The 22264-nt window shown below is 37.0% G+C and overlaps 1 long non-coding RNA gene across 1 annotated transcript in view; it reads right to left on the reverse strand.

Moving 5' to 3' along the window:
* Positions 1 to 210: 210 nt before the first annotated feature.
* Positions 211 to 22264, reverse strand: part of LOC146997891 (uncharacterized) — a 36102-nt gene continuing 14048 nt past the window's right edge. The window contains exon 3 of the long non-coding RNA XR_015040110.1: positions 211 to 7620. This is a non-coding gene — a long non-coding RNA (uncharacterized LOC146997891). The remainder of the gene's footprint in view (positions 7621 to 22264) is intronic.

The raw sequence follows: 22264 nt of genomic DNA on the forward strand, positions 1-22264 counted from the left end.
TACTAGCAGTTTTGCTGAACTCTAGTAGTTCAAAGCAGTATTTCTTCGTAAGTGGATGATCGTGAGCGATTTACGAAAATCCTCTTTCCCTCAGTCTAATCTCTTCTCTTTATCTGAAGGTGAATTACGTAATTTATAAATCAAATTTCCTGTAGTTGTAGGGAAGTGTGGGTGCGTGCGTGCGTCTCTTTTAAATAATCATGCCAGATGAACAGGAAGAAATTTTCAGTTTATTGAAGCTTATAATACACAGTAAATATACACAGTAAATTAATAGCTGTAAATAGCTCCTCGGATACTAAGCGATTTCTGCTGAGCACACAAAAAGTAAATTCGAAAACGCAATTAAAGTAAACTAAATTAAAGTAACGAAAAGTAAATTCTAAAAGTCTCTGAACTGCAACTCTCAGAGCTGATTAATAACAACCATTATACATAAGGTGTAGCACAGGTTAACAATTTAATGGCTGTCGGATTCAGAATTAAAAGATCTATCATTCTAAACAATAAATAAATATTTATATACATAACATGAGACCACAAATGGATTTCCACACAAAATGAAAAAACAAATATAAGTAATTAACGTGTTTTAGACCAAAAAATATACAATATTATAGCAATAAACAAAAACAACAAATTTAAATATTTAGAGGAATTTTGTTGCCACCATTATGAAACGTTTTCATACAAGCTGCTAGCGTTCTGTAGAAGTTCTGTATCGAACTTTACTCGTAATCCTCTATAGAATGATTCACAGATTTGAATTCTTTAGAGTCGAATCGAAAATCAGTTCCAAAATTTTATAAAATGGTATTCTATAGAAATTTGTAAAGTTTTCAATGACCAAATGAAATGATTTTCAAAATCAAATGATTATAATCAAAGTCAATTTTCAGTTTCGGATATACAATATAGAATATATAAAATTAAAAATAAAAACCGTTTTATTCATTAAGTGTTGAACCATTTTTTGAATGGAAATTCTTGCTCTTTCTTTCCTCTCTAGCTTACTGCTGTTTAGTCACATTTCAAGGTCACTTTAATGTGACCAAAGTGTACAGTACATTTATGTTTCACTTTGCGCAATTTTTTGTAAAGTACGTTTTGGTTCCAATGTCGAGCACAAATCATTATAGGCATCGACCACTACAAAGTCGGGAAACGCTGATCACTTTATTATGGAGGCACCTAAAAGTTGATGCACTGTGGCCTCCTGTGAAAAAACGGACAACTAATTATTCTTTGCCTTCTCCGGGATTCGAACCTGGAATCTTCGGTACGGCAGCCAGAGTCACTAACCACACTACCGTCTGGATGGCTTTTTTAAGTATTGCTTATATAATACAAAAATTAAATTTGTTAAAGCAAAAAAATCAATTTAAATCACAAGATTAAATTTATGCTCTTAATTATAAATTTTTAATCCCTGAAATTAAGGTTTCGTACACGAAGTTAAAATAATAAAAAAATGGTTTCAAACTCAAAACTTAGTTTTAATTTATTTAAAGTGTATTTTTATCTGAGTAGTTTTTGAAATGAAAACAATATAGGAAAAAAAATCACAACTGTTCGGCAAATTTCTAATCTCCCCTTCACGTCACATATCATTTTAAAATTTAGATTAGAAAATTCTATTCAAAAGCTAAAACTTAATTTATTTTTTGAAATCTCCAAAAACATATTCTCGATTTTATAATGTTTTAAATCTTCTACAGGATGTTTTATAGAAAATTAAAATAAGGATACCTATTTAGAGATATTTAAAAATATGATCAAATTTTCTATAAAGAGCATCTGATATTTCTGGTAGAAGTTAATCAACTATTAGTTGTTTTAATAAGCATTTTATAACAAGGGTGGCCGAACTTTATATTAGTAAGAGCCGCATTTGGAATTTAGGGAATTTGGACAGCCGCAATTATATATTCTGAAAAGCCACAAATCCATATTTATATAATTTTAAAAGTAGTGAAACATTTTTATTGACAATTTGCCTTCGGCATGTAATGATGTGTCGAACACAACACGAAGTTTTGTAGTGTCTTTGTTTTCTACTTTTACACCCTGATGCAGTAAAAAATATTTTTTTCAGTTCTTAAATTCCTCCAATTCTTTCACGATATCTTTTCGTAAATGTTGAACTATCACAGTTTTGTGAAGCTTGTGGGACTTCAGATTCTTCTCGAATCTGGATCACAGTGACTGAAATCATTTCCCTGCTACTTCAGAATTATGCCGTAATTCACCTGCATGCTAGTTGCATGGCAAGGAAGCCGTATATTTGTTATCTTCCAAACTGAATCGCCCAACCGGTCATACATATGGGCACAGCCCCAGCCCACCTAGCCGACGTAGTCGGCCTTATGGTTCAAAAATAGGGCTTACCCCTCCAACAAAAAACGACAGGGCCAGCGAGCCGGCCGTGCCCCATCCATAATATGCTTAAATTCTTAAAAGTTCCAAAATTATCAACATGCCAGCAAAATTAAATCTTATTCTTTATCTAATGCAGCTCTAAGATACCAAGCCCGAGCCCCGAGTAACTAAAAAGTTAGTAAAATGAAACTAAACAAACTCAAAAATACAAGTCTGAACTGGTTGTCCAGCTTAATCTTTTTCCTTTTAAAAATCGCATTCAAACCAAACTATCAGAATAAAATTATAATTATAACTGGTTATAAACCAAAAATAATAAAGACGCCACATAATCAAACACACAGCTAAAACACAAAACTAAGAATTGTGTACTATAATCACTTTTATACCATAATTCCAATTCTTTCCTTATTAACAATATTCATTATATCTCTTGCAAACTTTTCTAAAATATTATATTTAATATCCTCTATTTTTCTTACATTGTATTGGTCCCTCACGCTCCAAGTTAAGCCACAGTATTCGACGAAGTGTTCTGCGTTACCTAGAGTATTACAATAAAGGCAATTTCATCGCCCAACCGGTATAGTGGTTATCGTCGCTGACTGCCGCGCCGAAGGCCCCGGGATCAAATCCCGGAGAAGGCATGGAGGTTTGCAAACGTACAGTGTCGGCGCCGTACGGCGGCACTTCAAATTTGCGGCGAGCCAAAATTCCTCTCGTGTGCTTTGGTGGAAAGGGAGAGGGGTGGAAGACCCTCAGGCCCGTCCCGCCCGAGGTGCTCTCCATCAAAATTGGGAGCGGACTTGACCTCAATCGCATTGTCACCAGTAAGGTGCTCAAAGCTATTGCCAATGACAGGCATATCTTGCGCTCCTTACTACAAGGAAGTTCGTGGGCTTAGATTGATGTTACTGTCAGACAAGTGAGTTACAGCAATAACAACATGGATTCTTGAAATTTTCTAAAGGTAACGTTGTGTTCTAAGCTGTATAAAAACTTATAACGTTCTTAGCTGTAGTCATATTTGTTAGAAATTCCGGAAACTTCGAATTAAGATAAACTCATGAATTCAAACTCGAATCAACTTCTAAATTCCTTTTAACTGCCGCCCAGATAGAAAAATGGTTAGTGATTCTGACTGCCGTACCGAAGGGCCGGGGTTCGAATCCCGGAGAAGGCGTGCATATAAATGGTCTGTCCCTCCATAAGAGGTAATGGTGGCCACCTATAAGTTGCCTCCGTAAATAAAATGGCCACCGCTTCATGTCTCAGTAGTGGCCAAACCTAAAATGGCTAGTGCCCGAAATAAAAAAAAAATATTTAATTTCGAGCAAATTCCGTTTGATATTAAGCGTTTCTAATGCGTTAAATATATAAATTAATGATTTTATTTAAAAAATTGTTTGATGGAATCAGTATACAATATTTCCATGCATTTATTTAATTATATTTAATTATTTTTTGTTTTTGAATAGCATTAAATTTCCTATCTAATAAGAAATAAATATTTATGTTTAATTAATCATTAATTAATCTTCATTTATTTCTCAAATGTTAAAATAATTAACTTTTAATTACGAAAAAATAATTACATTTCACATTGATTAGTTTATGTTTCCTAACAAGTTCGAAAAAGAACTGAAATAAACTAATTACTTCCTTTCGGACACTGATCAGTTTTAGTTTACCGTATATCCTATACATATTTTACTCGCATAAGAGCCACCCTGTGGATATCCCTTTTATATAAGATTCTATACGTTCGACTTTTAGAAAATATATAAGGCAGCCGATCCACTGGAACAGTTAGAATATCGGCCAGATGGCCTCGCTGACGGAATTAACTCCACACCGTGAATAGTTAATGAGTTCTATAGATAATTACAATTCTGGTAAAGGTATGACTGAGTTACAGGGATATCCCTGGTATAGTCAGCTATGTAATACATTAAGTGTAACTACGAACATTTAACATAATCACTGATATAAAAATATAAAATAATACATTAATGCAGCCAATATATGCAATTATTGAAGATCAAATTAGAGTACATGACAATAATTAAAAGATAATTGATACATATGCACTTAAGAGCCAAAATATTATGACCACCTTCTTAATAACGTGTTATGCGATCTTTGACCTGCAAAACAGCTGCAACTCGTTTTGGCATGCATATTACAAGTTCTTGGTAGATGACTGGAGACACTGTGTACCAAATATCTAAGTAGCGGTCAAGAAAAGTAGAGGTATTAACCCTTAAAGGGAGAGAAAGACTTTGTATGCAAAGGTGCAGGGACAGCTTAAATGTTTTTGTGTTTTTATGTGCTGTGTTATTCTTTTTAGTTTACTAACCTAATTATCTTTTTTTTTTTTTTTTTTTTTTTTTTTTTGTTAAGCTCTGCTAAATTGATTTTGTTTTTTGTTTTTATTTGGACACGGCCGGCTCGCCGGCTCCTGTCGTTTGTTGTTGGAAGGGTTGCGCCTGCTTTTCTTCATAAGGTTCAACAAACCAGGCGGAAGGGCTGCGCCCGTATAAAACAAAAACAAAACAAAGTAGAGGTATTCTGATATAGTAGTGTTTGATCTTTGAGCTTCCAATGCATGATATCCCAAATGTGTTCTACGGGGTTAAGTTCCGGCTTTTTAGGGAGCCAGGACATTAAGGGGGCTCATACACCTTAAACCCCTTATGATCTTCGAATATGTGACAGTTGCAAGAATTGATATATTTTACCAATTTTAAAAGCAATTACTTCCAACGTTTTACAGCTGACTACATAATATAGCTGCTTTGGAAACTAGTAACCAGAAAGTTTGTGCAGCCACAAATATTTCTGTAATTTAATCCGCTTCGTGACAAAAAAAAACTTCGTCCTGTTTCCACCTTGCGCGCATGATATTTTAAAAATGGCTAATGGTACATACTTGAAATTTAATGAGTGAGCTAATAAGTGAGCTGTAAAACGTTGGAAGTAATTGCTTTTAAAATAAATAAGTTATCCCAATTCTTGCAATAGTCATATATTCGAAGATCTTATGAGTTTTAAGGTGTATGAGTCCCTTTAATTCATCCTTAGGCTCCTGGAACAACTCCAACACAGATCGACCCTTCTGATATGAGGCGTTAGCTTGCTAGAAGATTCAATTTCCAATTGTGAAGACAGACGCCGTGTAGAGGTGAAAATCAACGTTCATATAGTCCAAAGCTTTCATGGTCTGTTCTACCACAATTAAAGGCCCCAGAGCCGCCCTTTAGAACTTCCCGCAAAGCATAATACTGCCACCACCAGCCTGTGTATAATCTACTGTGTCTAAAGGGAGGAAGCAACTGTTCGTCTGGAAGATGGCATACCCTGACTAAGACCATCGACGTTATGAATGAGAAATCGTGATTCATCCAACCATACAACTGTATTCCACTTTTCCATGATCCAATCTCTATGTTTCTGGAACAATTGTAGGCGTAATCGACAGTGACGTTTAGTCAACAGAGGAACACGATGTGGGATGTTCTCTACACAGACCCATATCCAACAGCATCCACTGAACTGTATGTTCCGAAACACTCGCCATTTGGACCCGTAGTGTATTGGCGTATTAGTTGAGTTACCGTCTGCGCCGATTTTGTTGTACCAATCAAGACAGTTTCCGACGTCCTTTCTGCTTGATGGCGCGTGGACAACTAATACCTTCGCGTCTACTGCTGGTTTCAGTCTCATTTATCCCCTTTGCATAAATACTAACAACGGCAGATCGTGAACAACTTAGCTCAGGTTCGGAGATACTCTTTCCGAGTCTCTGGGCCATTACAAAATTCAGTTTGAAATGGCCTCTATCCAATTCGCTTTGATCAGCAGCCTTTCTCATCACTCGCAAACGTAAGTGCAAAAATAATTCCTTACTTTCCCCAACATCAATTAAACACCATTCCCACTTAATCACGTCTAAACGTCATCCAGAAGATTTCAATGAAAATTGTGGGGATGGTCATAATGTTTTGCCTCGTAAGTGTATATATATAATACTAAGTAAATAATCATACATAATCATGTAACTAATAATCATACATATTAAATAAAACAAATAACTCATGAGAAAGAAATAAGACAAAAGCAAATAAAAATAAATAGTACAGAACAAAAAATGGTAATTTAAATAAGCTGCGTTAAAAAACTCAAGTACATAATACATAATTCCTTACTTTCTCCAACATCAATTAAACACCATTCCCACTTAATCACGTCTAAACGTCATCCAGAAGATTTCAATGAAAATTGTGGGGATGGTCATAATGTTTTGCGTCGTAAGTGTATATATATAATACTAAGTAAATAATCATATATAATCATGTAACTAATAATCATACATATTAAATAAAACAAATAACTCATGAGAAAGAAATAAGACAAAAGCAAATAAAAATAAATAGTACAGAACAAAAAATGGTAATTTAAATAAGCTGCGTTAAAAAACTCAAGTACATAATAGGGGTTGCCCTGGCGACGAAGATGGCAGCTGAAGTTTACTCCAACCTGTTTCAGATATTATGTGCCATACTGACGCAGCTGCGTATGCATTTCCAAGCATACAGATTTTGTGAAGTAACTTCAGCCCTAGGCACAGATATACTTCTACGCTGGTCACCTTTTGCAGTATTTCGGCAAGCAAACGGATAATGATCAAGATCTGCTACCACCCCGCATGAGCACGGGCGGTTGGAGTTATCGGCAATTCGGAAAATTTCCCTAGTCGCCGGTTGTTGTAAGTTCCTTAAAGACGCAGGCACCTTTATGCAACTCGGCGATTGTTCCCCGCCAGTACGGAACCCATCGTAACGGTGTTCTGACATAATGATGTCGCTACCTCGACGACATCCAGGTTATAAGCTGAGCTTTACGATGGGGACTCCAAATAAAGATGCTCTAATTGTAAAGTACCAGCACACTTCGACTACAAATTATGAGGCGATACAAATTATGAGGCCCACTTATATATATGTTTAAGATGGTAATCCCGCCAGGATGATAATTACGGGATGATGGATGAAAGCTGCTTTCTCCACTTTAATGAAGCTGAGAAGGGCGCCGGCACTTTTATGCAAGTCGGTGATTATTCCTAAAGTAAAGATCTTGACGAAGGTCGCATTCTTTACCATAAGTAATGAGCTCTGCAAGGGTTCCGGCAATCCTTAGGACTTGATGAAAAACGGCTAACTTCCAAAACGTGCCAGGAGCCTGTAATCAAATCGGAGAGTGTAGTATTATTACATTATATACATATGATAATATTATTAAACTATATACATATTATTACATTATTACATTAATATTTTATTATTGCATTATTGTATTACATTTGGGTTACAGTACTGTTACATTATATACATTTTATTACCGTGTTATTTTATTATATTCATATTATTGTATTATTACATTATATACATATTATTAAATTATATATTCGATTTCGCACTAAGTGAATTTAAGATTATATATATATATAATGTTTTCAGTTATTCCAACACATCGTGGGTGAATGGTGAGGTTTTTCCATTTCACGTTTTCGCAGATGGTTGACGAAGTTGGAATGATTGCACCACGGAGAAAAATGGCGACTCAGGACTTTTCACTTTTAACAGCATATCTCTATTTTATTTTAGAGCAGATGATTTTTTTTTTCAGATGAAGTTATTCAAATAACACAGTAATTGAATTATTAGATACGACTGACGTTATAACGTTCCAACAAAGAAAGAGGAGCATAGCGGAGGCGTTAGCAGAACGAAGGCGAGAAGGTATCTGGGTAGGAGAACTTATGACGCAGCATTTATATGAAAGGTTATGTAACAGAGTAGCTTCTTTAAAAATGTAGAAAAACTTATGACGCAGCATTTATATGAGGAGGTTATGTAATAGGCGCGAATGTTCTAGAAGGTACTGGTCTAGGGGAAGATCCTGAATTGCAGAAAATTAATTAAAGGTTGCTGGTTCGCAAAGAGCAAAGCCATCGGTATTTTTTTATATTTTACATCTCCCCTCCCCGTCAAAAAGAGAGGCCGGGGTGAGAAAAGCATTAGTACAGGAGTAAAGCAAAAGGATGAGAAAAGACATGAAAACATCCAGGACATAGCGTAAAGAGCAAAGCCATCGTATTTTTTTTATATTTTACATATATATATATGTGTGTGTATTAATTCATTAATATTTTATTATAGTATTATATTCGTGTTATTGTGTTGTTACATTATATAAATTTTATTATTGTATTATTATATTATATTCATACTGTTGTATTATTACATTAGCGCGTTATTGTATTGTCATATTATATAAATTTTATTACTGTACTTTTACATACATATTATTGTATCATTACATTATGGAATTATTATATTATCACACTGCACTGTAGAGACTTTAGGTAATTTTTTGAGGCCGCAGAGATTGAAAAATTAAGAACGCCTTCGCCGGGAATCGAACCACGGACCTCTGGAATACCGGCCCAACGTGTAGAACCACTACACCACGAAGGCACGCTAGGAAAGAGGGTGAAATACCTTATAGCATATATTTTTAGAACTACCTATGTTACTTAATCAGTTATCATGACTATAACTTCTCTTTTTCGCTTCTCACCAGAATGCAAATTAGCTGTTTGTGCATTTAAGCTGAGGATTTGAAATCTTGAGAGAGAGAGTATTTCTAGCATTTGCGTGTTACGAGGTTAGTTTTTCTGAAATTTAGCAGTTCGAGCCAGCTGTCATTTCGGTACTAAAAAGTAACAACTCATTTCTGTTGAGCAGACGAACACAGTCGCGTCAGGTAGCTATCCGAAATATATGAACCATTGTACAATGAAGACTATTCTACAAGGTCCGGCTATTAATTTCCAGGACTCATGGAATAACTCAGAAGAAAAAAAAGTTAAACACATAGCCATTTAATATGACTCAAAGTAATCCCCATCAGCCGTAATGCACGTCTGGGCTCGGCTGTACAAATTTCGGAAAGAAGTTTTAAAAGTCCTCTTTCGGAATGCTCTTTAATAGTGACGTTACAGTTTTCTTGATGGCTTCGACATCCTGAAATCTTGTTCCCTTCAGCGAATTTTTCAGCCTAGGAAACAGCAAAAAGTCTGCGGGTGCTAGGTCTGGAGAGTATGGTGAATGCTGCATTTCAACGACACCATGCTGGGCTAAGAATCGCCTCACAGGCAACGCAATGTGTGGGCGGGCATTGTCACGTAGCAGCAGCCAACTCCCATTTTGTTGTAAATGAGGCCTCACTCTACGAATTCGTTTTCGAAGTCGGTCAAGAACTTCTGTGTAGAACTGTCCATTGATAGTCGTGTTAGGAGGAAGAAATTCATGATGAATGAGTTCATCGCAATCGAAGAAAACGATTTACATGACCTTCATTTGGACTTTTCAAATCGAAATTTTTTCTACCGTGGTGAACTTGGAGACCGCCATTCGGAGCTTTGATGCTTGGTTTCAGTGTCATATTGATAACACCAAGACTCGTTTCCCGTGACTATCCTATCCAGGAACGCAGGGTCAGCATCAGCGTTGTCGATAAGTTCGCCACATGCGTCCAGTCTCAATTTGCTTTTGTTCGTCCCTTAAATGGTGAGGAACGAATCTGGAACAAATCTTGCGTTTGCCTGGGTCTTGCGTCAAAATTCGCCGTCCATGTCTTTTTGTCCATGTTCAGTCCATTGGCGAGTAGTCGAATAGTCAATCGAGGATCCCATTTCACCATATCCGCGAACTTTTTCAATTGCTTCCGGCGTGCGTACGGACCGCGGCCGACCTGTGTGTGGATCATCTTCGATGCTTTCGCACCCGTCCCGAAAGCGTTTAAACCATTCATAAGTTCTTGAGCGGGATACTTCAGGATACCACTTACTTCAGAATGGCGCCGATTGCACTACACATGCGCAAGAAAGCGCTCTTCAATATGCAATCATTTGGCCATCTTCCGACTTTTAGTTCTCCTACAGTTACGTCAGTCCTGGAAATAAATAGCCAGACTTTGTATGAACTTTTCCGAATTTGAAATTATATAAACACAACTTTATTTAAACGCAACACGGAAGAAGCAATTAAGATTTATCCTGACTCATCAGGTTTCTCAGAAGAAGTTTATCGGAAGGATTGAGGACTTTACCGAAACGGTAACTATTGGACTCACCAGCGGACGATAGGTAAAGCGCTGAACAATGGTAGTTCGAATCCCGGCGAACGGGCTGGTTGCATGGATGTTTTTCGTGGTTTTTCATTATGTGCAATGTGTGTACGAATCAGCTTCCCTTAGAAAGTCCTTCCCAAAGGCATTCTTCCTATTAGCGCCCGGGCCCACCAGCGGCCGAGCGGTAAAGTCGCTGAACACTGGTAGTTCGGTCCGAGGTTCGAATCCCGCAAACGGGCTGGCTGCATGGGTGTTTTCGTGGTTTTCTCCGTGTGTAACGTGTATACGAGCCAGTTTCCCTTAGAAAGCCCTCACCGAAGGCATTCCTTCCCTTAGGCAGATAGCCCTAGTGTGCTTTGCCATAATTAAATACACCACACCTATTAGTCTCGCCAAGATAAATTATTAAACCCTGATTACAAAAATTTTCGATATACAAAATTTAATAGAAAAAAGTAGAATTCTGTTATGTAAGCTTTATAAAAATACGCAGTACGATAAATAATATAAAAGTCTGTACTGGCATTTTCTAGGTACTATAAAGTACCTCAGACAGCAAATAATCTTTTTCTTATTTAAATAAGAAATGTGTTAGAATGGCTTATCACTCTTGTATTAAACATCAATAATTCACTTATGTTAAATAACAACATAGACATTAAAATAAAAAAAATAAAAAAAAAAGGTTTCTTTTTCTTTTTTTAAATTATAGCAAGCTGTTTCTGACAATGCGCAGTGAAATGACGGTATCGTACTCCAATCAGATTCCCCAACTTGTTAAAATAAATCAGTTCAAGGAAAGATGCAATTCAGATAATGTCATTTGCGGCAAACTCGCTGAACAATGGTAGTTCCGTCTGAGTTTCGTTTCTCCTAGAAAGTTCTCCACGAAAGCATCCTCTCCCTTAGGCATATAGCCCTCGAGGCTTTGCCATAATGACATAAACCAAACCAAACTTATATCATAAATTTAAGTTATAGCTGGTATTCTTTAGCACTTATTGTTATTATCTGGACAGAACGCCTTGCATCAAAGCTACTAGGAAATGGCGCAATGAAGTAGTAAATGGGTGGTAGGTAGCACCTCTTTATCTACCGCCCTACCGATATAGTGGTTAGCGTCGCATACTGCCGTGCCGAAGGACCCGGGTTCGAATACCGGAGAAGGAATGGACGTTTGTAAATTACAGTGCCCGTGCGGCATGGGCGAGACGAAAGTCCTCTGGAGAGGTTGGGGAAGAGGGGTGGGAGACCCTCGGCCCCGCTCCTCTGGATGCTTTCCATCAAAAGTGGAGGCGGAACTAAGCTAAATCAAGGGAGCATTAGCAAACAACAACGAAGCTCTTTATCTTGCTCTAGCTTTTTTCTGACATTTTACTTCAAATAAATTTTTAAAACTTAAAGCGAAATTTTAAAACTATAATTTAAAATTTAAAAACTTGTCATCACTTTCTTGAATCAGATTAAAATGAAACTGTACTATAATAATGTATTTTTGTTAATTGTGTTTTATTCGGTTTGTTGTTTGGTACAACAATAATGTATTAATGTTGTTTAATAATAAAGGATTAATGTTGTTTAATAATAATGTATTAATGTTGTTCAGTGCAATAATAATGTAATTTTTCAAACTTAATATTTGTAGTTCTGTGCGAGACAAGTGTTTAAATTGATTTTTTAAGAAGCTAACAATGTAATTAATTACATAGGGTCTCTTCATAAAAAATCCCTCTACATCACTACATATAAAAACTATAATAAACTATAATAAAACTACATATAGATCCATTTGCATTGCTTTCATTCCACCTAAAACTACGTCGTATTATCTTTTCTGTCAGAAGTGTGTGTCTAGGCGAAACGAAAGGGAAAGAAAAACATAATCTGATCAGATAACTTAAAACGTAATAAAAATCCTAGAGTTATTATTGCATAAATTATTATTATTACATGAATAGAATTTATTCACGTGAATAAAATTTTCCGCTTAGTGAGCAGTCTTGTGGAGAACAAAACGTGAAATTGCAAGACAGAATATAAAGGCATTTCAAATATAGAAACATTACAAATATGCATAGACTCCCGTATGGTTTGCTGGCAAGGTAGAAAGGTGGAAACTCTCAGACCACCCTCAGAACTGGGGTGGAAATAGAAGTCCAACCTCTTTAAGGCTCTGGCAACCATTCTTCCATGAAATACACGGACAAGACAATACCAACACTACCCTTTTACCATTTCATATCGCTTACTGGACCAATATCGCATCAGGTAGACATTCTCATTCAAGAAAACACTGCTCTACTTACTTTTCTTTTTTCCATAATATATCTCGTACTTTCTTTGGTGCCTTAGTACGGATTTTTTCTTTGGTGCCTTATTTTGTACGGATTTGTCTAGAACATCTCCAACAGCTGTTTCACTTGCAGAATATTAACATTCCGTCTTTATTTTCTGACGACCCAGCTAGGCAGCATTTTCACTTGAAGCTTAGGCATACGTAGAATATGCTAGCGCTCACATATCGCTTTCATAAAACGTTGCCAAAACCTCAGCAGCAACTTTCTGGTCACTGCCCTGAAACAAAACTATTATGCATTGAACATATCCTGTCTTTCCTTCCTCACGACTCTATGCAAATAGATTTAAACGATAGAAGAGTCAACATCCAGTGTATCCGCATTGGTGTATTGTGTTGACATCAGAAACTGCAGTGGATAATCTGCATTGTTGCTCTGAACCCGAACCATCCCTCTGGGTAGTCTTCGTGAAAACTTACGTTGAAGTAGAAGACCAACCTCTTCGAGGCTCTAGCAACCATTCTTCTATGAAATTACATGAGCAAGACAACAATAACAACTATGCAAAGAACTGGTAGATAGCAAAGAACAAGATAAATGATTTCTAACTTTTTGTTTCCATGGAAACATCAGTTTTTGACAAAACTGGTTGCCTAGCTCATGCAAAAGTACCGTTTTCCAAATCAAACAAAACAGGAATGTTAATCCAAACTAAAGCAAAATGGATGCGATCAAAGCGTAAAATGCTCAGCACCACAAATTCTACTTCCACGTGGAAATGCTGTAGAAATATAGCATCATTAGCAAGTAAATATGGCATATTTCTTCTTCGCTGGTGTTTTTATTTAGATACTTATTTGCATAAAGAGTAGGAAAGGTAACCTAAAAGGAAGAAAATCGATTGTAAAGAACGGAACTAAAATTTCAACAAACAGACTAGAAGATTGAACGAAAGGAGAAACCCTCTTGCAGAATAACTAAATAAAATCAAGTCATTACTGCAAAAGAATTACTTTTCTAGAAATCCTAATTTAAGAAATTAACAGTAACAATTTCCCAGGCGTTCTCATTATTTCGTTCGCCTCACACATATTTACTTCAATAGGAAGAAATAAAGACAAATAGCGTTAGTCTGGGATGAACCAACAAGAAGGAAGATAAAAATTGTTAAAATCATACGCCTTCGGAATATCAGCAGCAGTATAATGTTTAGCCCAAAGGGCTATTAATTTAGTTTTGGCATTTTGCATCGAAACCTTTAAATGTCCGATTCACTTTTCAAATTGTTGCCACTAGATTTTATCGCTCTGAGATACATTTAAAGAAATTAAATAATGAAGAATCTGCATAAAAGTATTGTTACGAAATGTCCAGGCGCGGTAAGATGGCTTCCCCGCAAAGCAGTTTTAGGTTTTCCATAAAATGGCAACGGAAGGCAGGGTTGCCACATTTGGCAAGAAATCGCCCATTTGGCGGTATACCATGGACGGTTGGAGAACCTTCTGGAACGAATTATTACCGGTTTAGCCCAGAATGTTCTCGAACACAAGCCGAAAGCTATATAAACCCTGCTGGTCCGCAGTCAGTGTGTGTGTGTGCCTCGTCTAGCGGGCTGATAGTCAGTCATTGAGAGAGTGTCTCGAAGTCTCGCGCCGAGTTGGTCGTCGAGTGCATCAAGAGAGTCTTTTAGTGTATCGCGAGTTAGTGCATCGTCGAGTTTTGTCTTAGACTGTGCTGAGTCGAGAGCTATACTCTTGTGTATCGTCGAGTGCATTGCGAGTTGTAGCGTGGAGAGTCTAGAGAGTACGTGGAGTTCCGAGAACGACCGAACAGAGTCGAACCATTTGCCGAACGGTCAAAAAACGTTGAATACTGCTTGTGCGTTCTGAGTTCGAGACCAGGTAAACGAGCTGGCTGTATCATTGGTTTTGGTAGGTTTTTCAGGGCCTAAAGTGTGAATAAGGCAGTTCCCTTAAAAACTTCCACGAAGGCATCCCTTCTGTTAGACTTCGTATGCTTTACTATTTTCATAAAACTTAACCTAACCTTCTTGTTCCTTAATATCACACAAAATAAATTTTTATACTCAATAACATTAATTACGCGTCCGATTCACATACAGTGCGAAAATAAAGTCAGTCAAATTACTGGATCCGTTATAACCCATCGTCGTAGTTCTAGTATTAAATATACTTTCAAGAGCATTGCACCGCTAAAGCAGAAATTTATGCAGGTACAAATCTGCCAGACTCTAAGATTACTATTATCTAGTATTACATATTTTTATCTTAATTACGGTACTGATATTAAGATTACTACTCCGTTTTATCTTAATTAGAATTTCGGTACATGAAACCTTTCAAATCATAAATTTCACTTTATCTCTTTGAATAGTGCTTACATGTTTCTATTATAATTCAATATCCTCATAGAATGAAGTTGTTTAACGGCTTCATTATGCAAGTTCTTAGAAAATCTCTACAAAAATGAATAGAAAAATTAACGTGTTACCAGCGTAATATATATGATTAAGAAGTTAATCTTCAAAATGGTAAACTTCCAACTGCCGTTTAATTATTTCGTACAGTAATTTTGAATAGTATCACAAGCCTCGAAGGTTACGTTGTGAATTTAAGTCATTTTTTACTATCCTATATTACGTAGCATATGTTTTAGTGTCAATTGAAATTACATGGGAAAAATCTACTGTAAAATAAAGAAAGCTATCCATTCCTGGAATATATCATGAATGCATCCAAATTATATGTAAAGCAGCAATACAACTAATTAACTACATAACACTCAAGAGGAGTGGCTAGGAGACATATCATGAGATTTTTAAAATTCATCTTTCTTTGAAAGAATTGTCTTGGTTTTAATGATGATTGAATGACTTGAACTTAAGTTATAAGGTATTTCTACCGCCTTCCTGGCGTGCCTTCCTGGTGTAATGGTTCTGCACACTGGGCCGGTATTCCAGAGGTCCGTGGTTCGATTCCCGGTGAAGGCGTTGGTAATTTTTCATCTTGCGGGCCTCCAAAAACAATCCTGGGTGGAAACAAACTACAGTGGCGCTCGAACTAAACGGTCGTGGATGATGAGTCTCCACCACACCAAGGATTTGGCGATTGGATCCCCCTAAAAACAAACAGTCGCCCTTTTAAAATGGGGAGTATATAAGGTATTTCTCCCACTTTCCTAGCGTGCCTTCGTGGTGTAGTGTTTCTGCACGCTGGACGGGTATTCCAGAGGTCCGTGGTTCGATTCCCAGCGAAGGCGTTGGTAATTTTTCAATTCTCCTGCTTCCAAAAATATACCTAATGTCTCTACAGTGGCGCCCGAACTAAAAGGGTGTTGGCTGATGATTCTCCTCACCCAGGATTTGGCGATTGGGTCCTCTAAAAACCCCAGTCACCCTTTAAAAGGGGGAGTATATAAGGTATTTCTCCCGCCTTCCTAGCGTGCCTTCGTGGTGTAGTGGTTCTGCACGTTGGACCGGTATTCCAGAGGTCCGTGGTTCGATTCCCGGCGAAGGCGTTGCTAATTTTTCATCTTGTCGGCCTCCAAAAACAATCCTAATGTCTCTACAAAGTTATTATGTGATAATGTTGAAATTTCGGAAATGATTACATGAGCGAGTGACTAGGATGCTTAATAATTAGAATGTCTAGTTTGAAATGTTCAACTAAAATTACCGGTTACTATTTTGTCTGGGGCAACAGCAAATCTTGAATTGTTCTGCAATTTTCATAATTTATATTTCTTCATCCTGAGATATTTTATTTTGCATACAAAGTAATAAAATCTTACGTTTATGGATATGCTGACAAAAGGAGGCCTTTAAACATTAAACTGTATTGTTCTAAATCATTTTTTGGTTAAGTTCTTAAAAGCCAGAATTTGTATTTGAAAAAGATGTGGTACAGTGGATCATTTTCTTGTGGTTCAGTCTTCAAAAGTGTGTGTAAAAACGCATTTGTATTTGAAGCTCTGGTACTATTAAGTCATAGGGTACTTTTTTATAAAATCTTTCCTTGGGATTCTATAACATATCATAAAAAATGCCCAAAAAATGGTTTAAAACTTAGGAACACTAGTAAAAGGAAATTCCTAATCCTAATTTCCTTCCTTTTTAATTATTCAATAATGGATGAAACTGAAGATAAAAAAATTTTAAACAAGCTACATACCATATAGCAATATTTTACTCCCCTTACATTCCTAAAAATCATCGGAAATACGTCTAAATCTAAAAGAAATGATACGAATATTTAAAATAAAAGAGGCAGATGTAGGTGATAAAAATAATTTCAGTTCTCAAAAAAAAAAAAAAATTATTTAATTTAGATCGTTTTGGAAAGCATTTGCAATATATCTCATTCTACGAGCGTTTCATGCTTGTTTATCTGTATTGAAAAGTATTGCACTAATAGAAACAAAATGCTTTCACAAATTACTCTCCTTTACACAAACGCACTACAGATATTTTCTGATATGGAAAAGCCATTATGGATGCGGATGTCAGAAGTAAAATGCATCTGCCCTTCTGAAACCTGAGTATTTTTATTCTCACAGGTGTCACAAATTCATCCATTCAAGAAAAAGGAAGGTAAGTTAAAACTTTTTTTTTTTTTTTTTCAAGAGAGTATTATATACAAGTCGATTTTATATGAAACTGTGAAAGATAAATAATGTGCGCGTAGAGTGATTGAAGATCAGAACCGTCAGAAACTGCTACACTTTTTATTTTAATAAAAATGCAAATATTCTAACTAATAAAAATATGATTTAAATTTTTACTCTGAGCTTGCATTCCTCTTTTATACTCAATACACGATTGTGCAATGTTAAGCCTGTAGAGTCATTAGGTTAATTGGAAGCATAAAAGATGAAAAATAGCAAACGCCTTCGCCGGGAATCGAACCACGGACCTCTGGAATACCGGCCCTGCGTGCAGAACCACTAGGCCACGAAGAACGCTAGGAAAGTGGGAGAAATACCTTATAAGCCTTATTAATGAAAGTTATTATATTAAACCTAAAGAGTCATTTAAACTGCCAAGTGAGAAATTAGGAGAGAACGGGTTAATGTTGCGCATGATACGCAAGTATTTTATTTCTAAACTTTATTTGGTGTCTATTAACTGATAATCTGAAAAATTAGAATAATCTGAAAGAGGCCTGTATACCATAAGAAGCGAGTTTTTTAGAAGACCCATACATTATTACTTTATGAAACAGTTCATTAACGTGTCATAAAAGTACAGTATATTTTCACTTTTTCTTAAGAATTAAATCCACTGCATTTGTTTGCCTTCAAATCAAATTACTGCCATTATTTAGGATAATATGGTCATAAGGTATTTCTCCCTTCTTTCTGCATGCCTTCGTGGTGTAACGGTAGCACACTCGACCCGTATTTCGAGACGTCAAGTTCGAGTCTCGACGAGGACATTGCTCATTTTTCGCGTTTCCTACTTCAAAAATCCTAATGATTCTACAGTAGTTCAATCGCTCAATCGCCAGACCCAATCGACCCAGGTGGTGACGAACACTAATTCGTCACCACCACGAACACTAATTCGTCACCACCACGAACATTAATTCGTCACCACCATGATTTGGCGATTCGGTTCCCTAAACCACAGTCGCTTTTTTAAAGAGGGGGTGTTTTCTTCCTCCTTTCTGCATGCCTTCGTGGTGTAACGGTAGCACACTCGACACATTTTCGAGAGGTCCTGGTCCTCATTGCACATTTTTCATACCTCCTGCTTAAAATAACTTAATGTATCTACATGGTGAACGTTGCAATTTCGTTACTTTTTAACACAATTTGTAAATACATGCAGCCTGAAAGCTTGAATATACAGGGTGTTTCAGAAAATCGGTTACAAACTTTCGGGAGCAATAGAGTACACTTGGACAATGGAAAATCACACAGCAATGCGTGATGGGAAACGCTTTTATGGCGCAGTAGTGACAACACAAAACACCAAAGAGTAAGGACAGGAACAGTGTGACAAAAACATATTTTATTATGTTTATGTCTAGTAAAGCATACGCCAACAAATAAGAATATAAACAGACAACGATCGTCATTAAAGAAGGTGTTCGAAATTACGACCCAGGCCTCACATCTCCGGCGCGTGGAGCATCTGTAGCATGCATGTAATATACATGAAGCACGTTTCCTGCATCACGGTCCGAGGTCGTGATTTCGAACACATTCTAGGATGACGATTGACGTTCGTATTTCTTGGTTTCTGCTGTACTAAGAATAATAAGTATATATCCTCGCCCTGTTCTAGTCCTTCCTTTCTTGGGGTTTGTGTCGTAACTACTACGTCAGGAAAGCGTTTCCGACCATGCATTTTTTTGTGTTTTTCCATCGCCTTGGTGTAATCTATCCCTCCTGAAAATTTGTAACCGACTTGCTGAAACGCCTTGCATATTCTAATATGTCCCATCATAGCTCACTTTTGCTTTTCAGCATCAACTTTCTTTTTCTTTTTTTTTCCACGTCCTTTGAATCGCTTCACCTAGTTATCGTTACACTCACAATAATCGCTAGAAACTTATTCTGAAGAAATTCTGTAACTTCCGCAGCTGTATACTTCCATTTTTTCTCAGCATACGGATTTTAATCCATCGACATTAGAAATGACTGCAATGAATCTCTCGTCAATGACAGACGTCAGAAAAGCGTTTCCGGCCATGCATTTTTATGTGTTTTTCCATCGCCATGGTGTATTCTATCCCTCCTGAAAATCTTTCTTTGCAATGCCGAGTATCAATTTGGTCCAGCTATACATCAAAATCAGGCTGTCCTGATCGATATAGAAATGATTGCAATGAATCTCTCGTCATTGACAGAGCCTTCTTTGCAATGGCCGAGTATCCATTTGGTCCAGCTCTGCATCAATATCAGTGACAGAGCCATCTTTGCAATGCCGAGTATCCATTTTGCATCAATATCAGGCTAACCTGATCGATATCGAAATGATTGCAATGAATCTCTCGTCATTGACAGAGCCTTTTTTGCAATGGCCGAGTATCCATTTGGTCCAGCTATGCCTCAATATCAGGCTGTCCTAATCAATATAATGCTTAGCGACGTATTCAAATCCCGGAGAAGGCTTGGATGATTGCATGTGCATAATCTCTGCGTAGGCATTTTAAATGCTAGTGAGTTGAATGTCCTTATGAGAGATTTGGCGGGAGGGGAAGATTCGTCTTAGGGTTTGTTCTCCATCAAAACTGTAACTGAATTTCCCCTATCTCATGAGGAAGTAATTCGGTTGCTCCCTGCAATGCACTCTGGTCAAAGTTCTCAGTGACGAAACGGCCAAATCACCCATATGGGCATTGGCCACTCCCGCCGAATGCATTTAACTCTAAGTGTCCAGTCATTTGGGATTACAACATATCAGTCTATCAATTTCATTCCAGGTTAGGTTAGGTTAGGTTAAGTTATTTAATTTCGGCAAAGCCTCGAGGGCTATCTGCCTAAGGGGAGGGATGCCTTCGTGGAGGACTTTCTAAGGAAAACTCAGAAATTCGAACCTCATACCGAACTACCAGTATTCAGCTACTTTACCGTTCGGCCGCTGGTGGGCCAATTTCATTCCAAGTCTTGTTAATGAAATATACAATGTTAAGTCTGAAGAGTCATTTGAACTGCCAGATGAGAAACTTAGGGAAATAGGGTTTGCTTATGATATGCATGAGATTTACTTCTTAACTTTCTTTCTTATCTATGAATTGATAATTTGAAATATGGTACACATCTTCCTCAGATTCATACACGGTACAAACAAAATTCTGAATTTCTTATACTAGTATTTATTTGAGAATTTATGTAACTCGTGTACCATTAAAAGGGTGCTTAATGTTCTTTCTCGCAAAACGCATTATCAATAATTATCCGTGTGAAAGGCCAGCCTATATAAGGGGAAAAAAGTATTGTTACGAGTAGAAGTTACAATTATTATCGAATATTTTGTGACGTACTTTACCCCCACCTTTCCGCACGCCTTCGTGATGTAACCGTAGCACACTCGGCGCGTATTCGCGTCTCGGCGAGTACACTGCACATTTTTCATGTCATCTGCTTCAAAATAAGCTAATGACACTGCACCTTATTTAATGTGATATTTGAATACATTTGCGAAATGTAATGCTAATTATTTAGAAAGTATAGCGATCTCACAGGACTATATTTCTTGAAAGGCGCGCCTCGGATGAAGACATAGGAGAACGGGTGGTGATGAGTCTCGAGAAGAGGAGAAAGCAGACAGGCGTCGCCAGATTACACTTACTACTTATTTAACCAAGATTTTTACTTTTACTTTTTATTTTTACTATTTCGTATCGTGTGTTTTAAAATCAAAGTTCGTGGTCAACACCAAGTGCTTACTCTCACTCACTAGCCCTAGTGAGCCACATGACTTCATTTTCTCCTTTTTCCTATTCATTTCATAATTATATCGCAAGTTTATATGATTTTCAAGTGTTTCAAAAGACATAGGTCTCTTAAATTCACAGAGAGATGTTGCATTTACTATGTTCGAACTTATTTCCAAAAACTACAAAAAACTTCATTTCTCGAACTCCGACTCCTCGACCCATTGCCGGACACTGATCACGTGTTTCTACTCTTCTAGGCTCATCCAGAAGCTTAGACTTTCATTTCGCCTCTCGCCGCCATTGATATAATCACCCATGATATGCCATGATATGCAATTTAGCAAAACTTATTTTATGCGTTCTCTCATTTATTGATCTCGCCTTCGGGCGCGGTGTACACCTCTTAAATATTTAACTTTATGGCCTATGGTATAATGATAATATACTGATAAGAGCTCATAGTAGATAAAGCCAGCAGTAAAGATACAGTGGATGGACAAAAATATGGAAACACCTTGTGAAATGCATGTTTGAAAAGAAAGATTGATTTTAATGAAATATGTAGGTGGCGCTGGCATTTTTGACTACTGACGCCACCTATACAACTTCGTAAATGTGCTAAACAGTTCAGTTGTTGTCGGAGTACTGTTATGTGAGGTTGTCATTGCATTATGTCAGAGTTAACAGACTTCGAACGTGGGCAAATTGTTGGAACACGTATGGTAGGTGCTTCTGTAAGCAAGGTAGCCAAGGAGTCTAGTGTTTCAAGAGGTACTGTATCGAAGATTTATTCCGCATATTTGAAAAGCGGAAAAGCATCATCTGCTAAATCACAGCGCGGACGAAAGTGTGTCCTGAGTGATCGTGACAGACGATCATTAAGGGCAATTGTGACGAAAAATAAGAAGACCACAGCTGCAAGTTACTGCTGAAATGAATGTTGTGTTACCGAACCCTGTGAGTACCAAAACAATTAGAAGGGAGCTT

This window comes from Stegodyphus dumicola, chromosome 3 (genome assembly GCF_044657685.1).
Source record: "Stegodyphus dumicola isolate Sdum_Otavi_A_Nest chromosome 3, ASM4465768v1".
Classification (NCBI taxonomy): Eukaryota; Metazoa; Arthropoda; class Arachnida; order Araneae; family Eresidae; genus Stegodyphus; species Stegodyphus dumicola.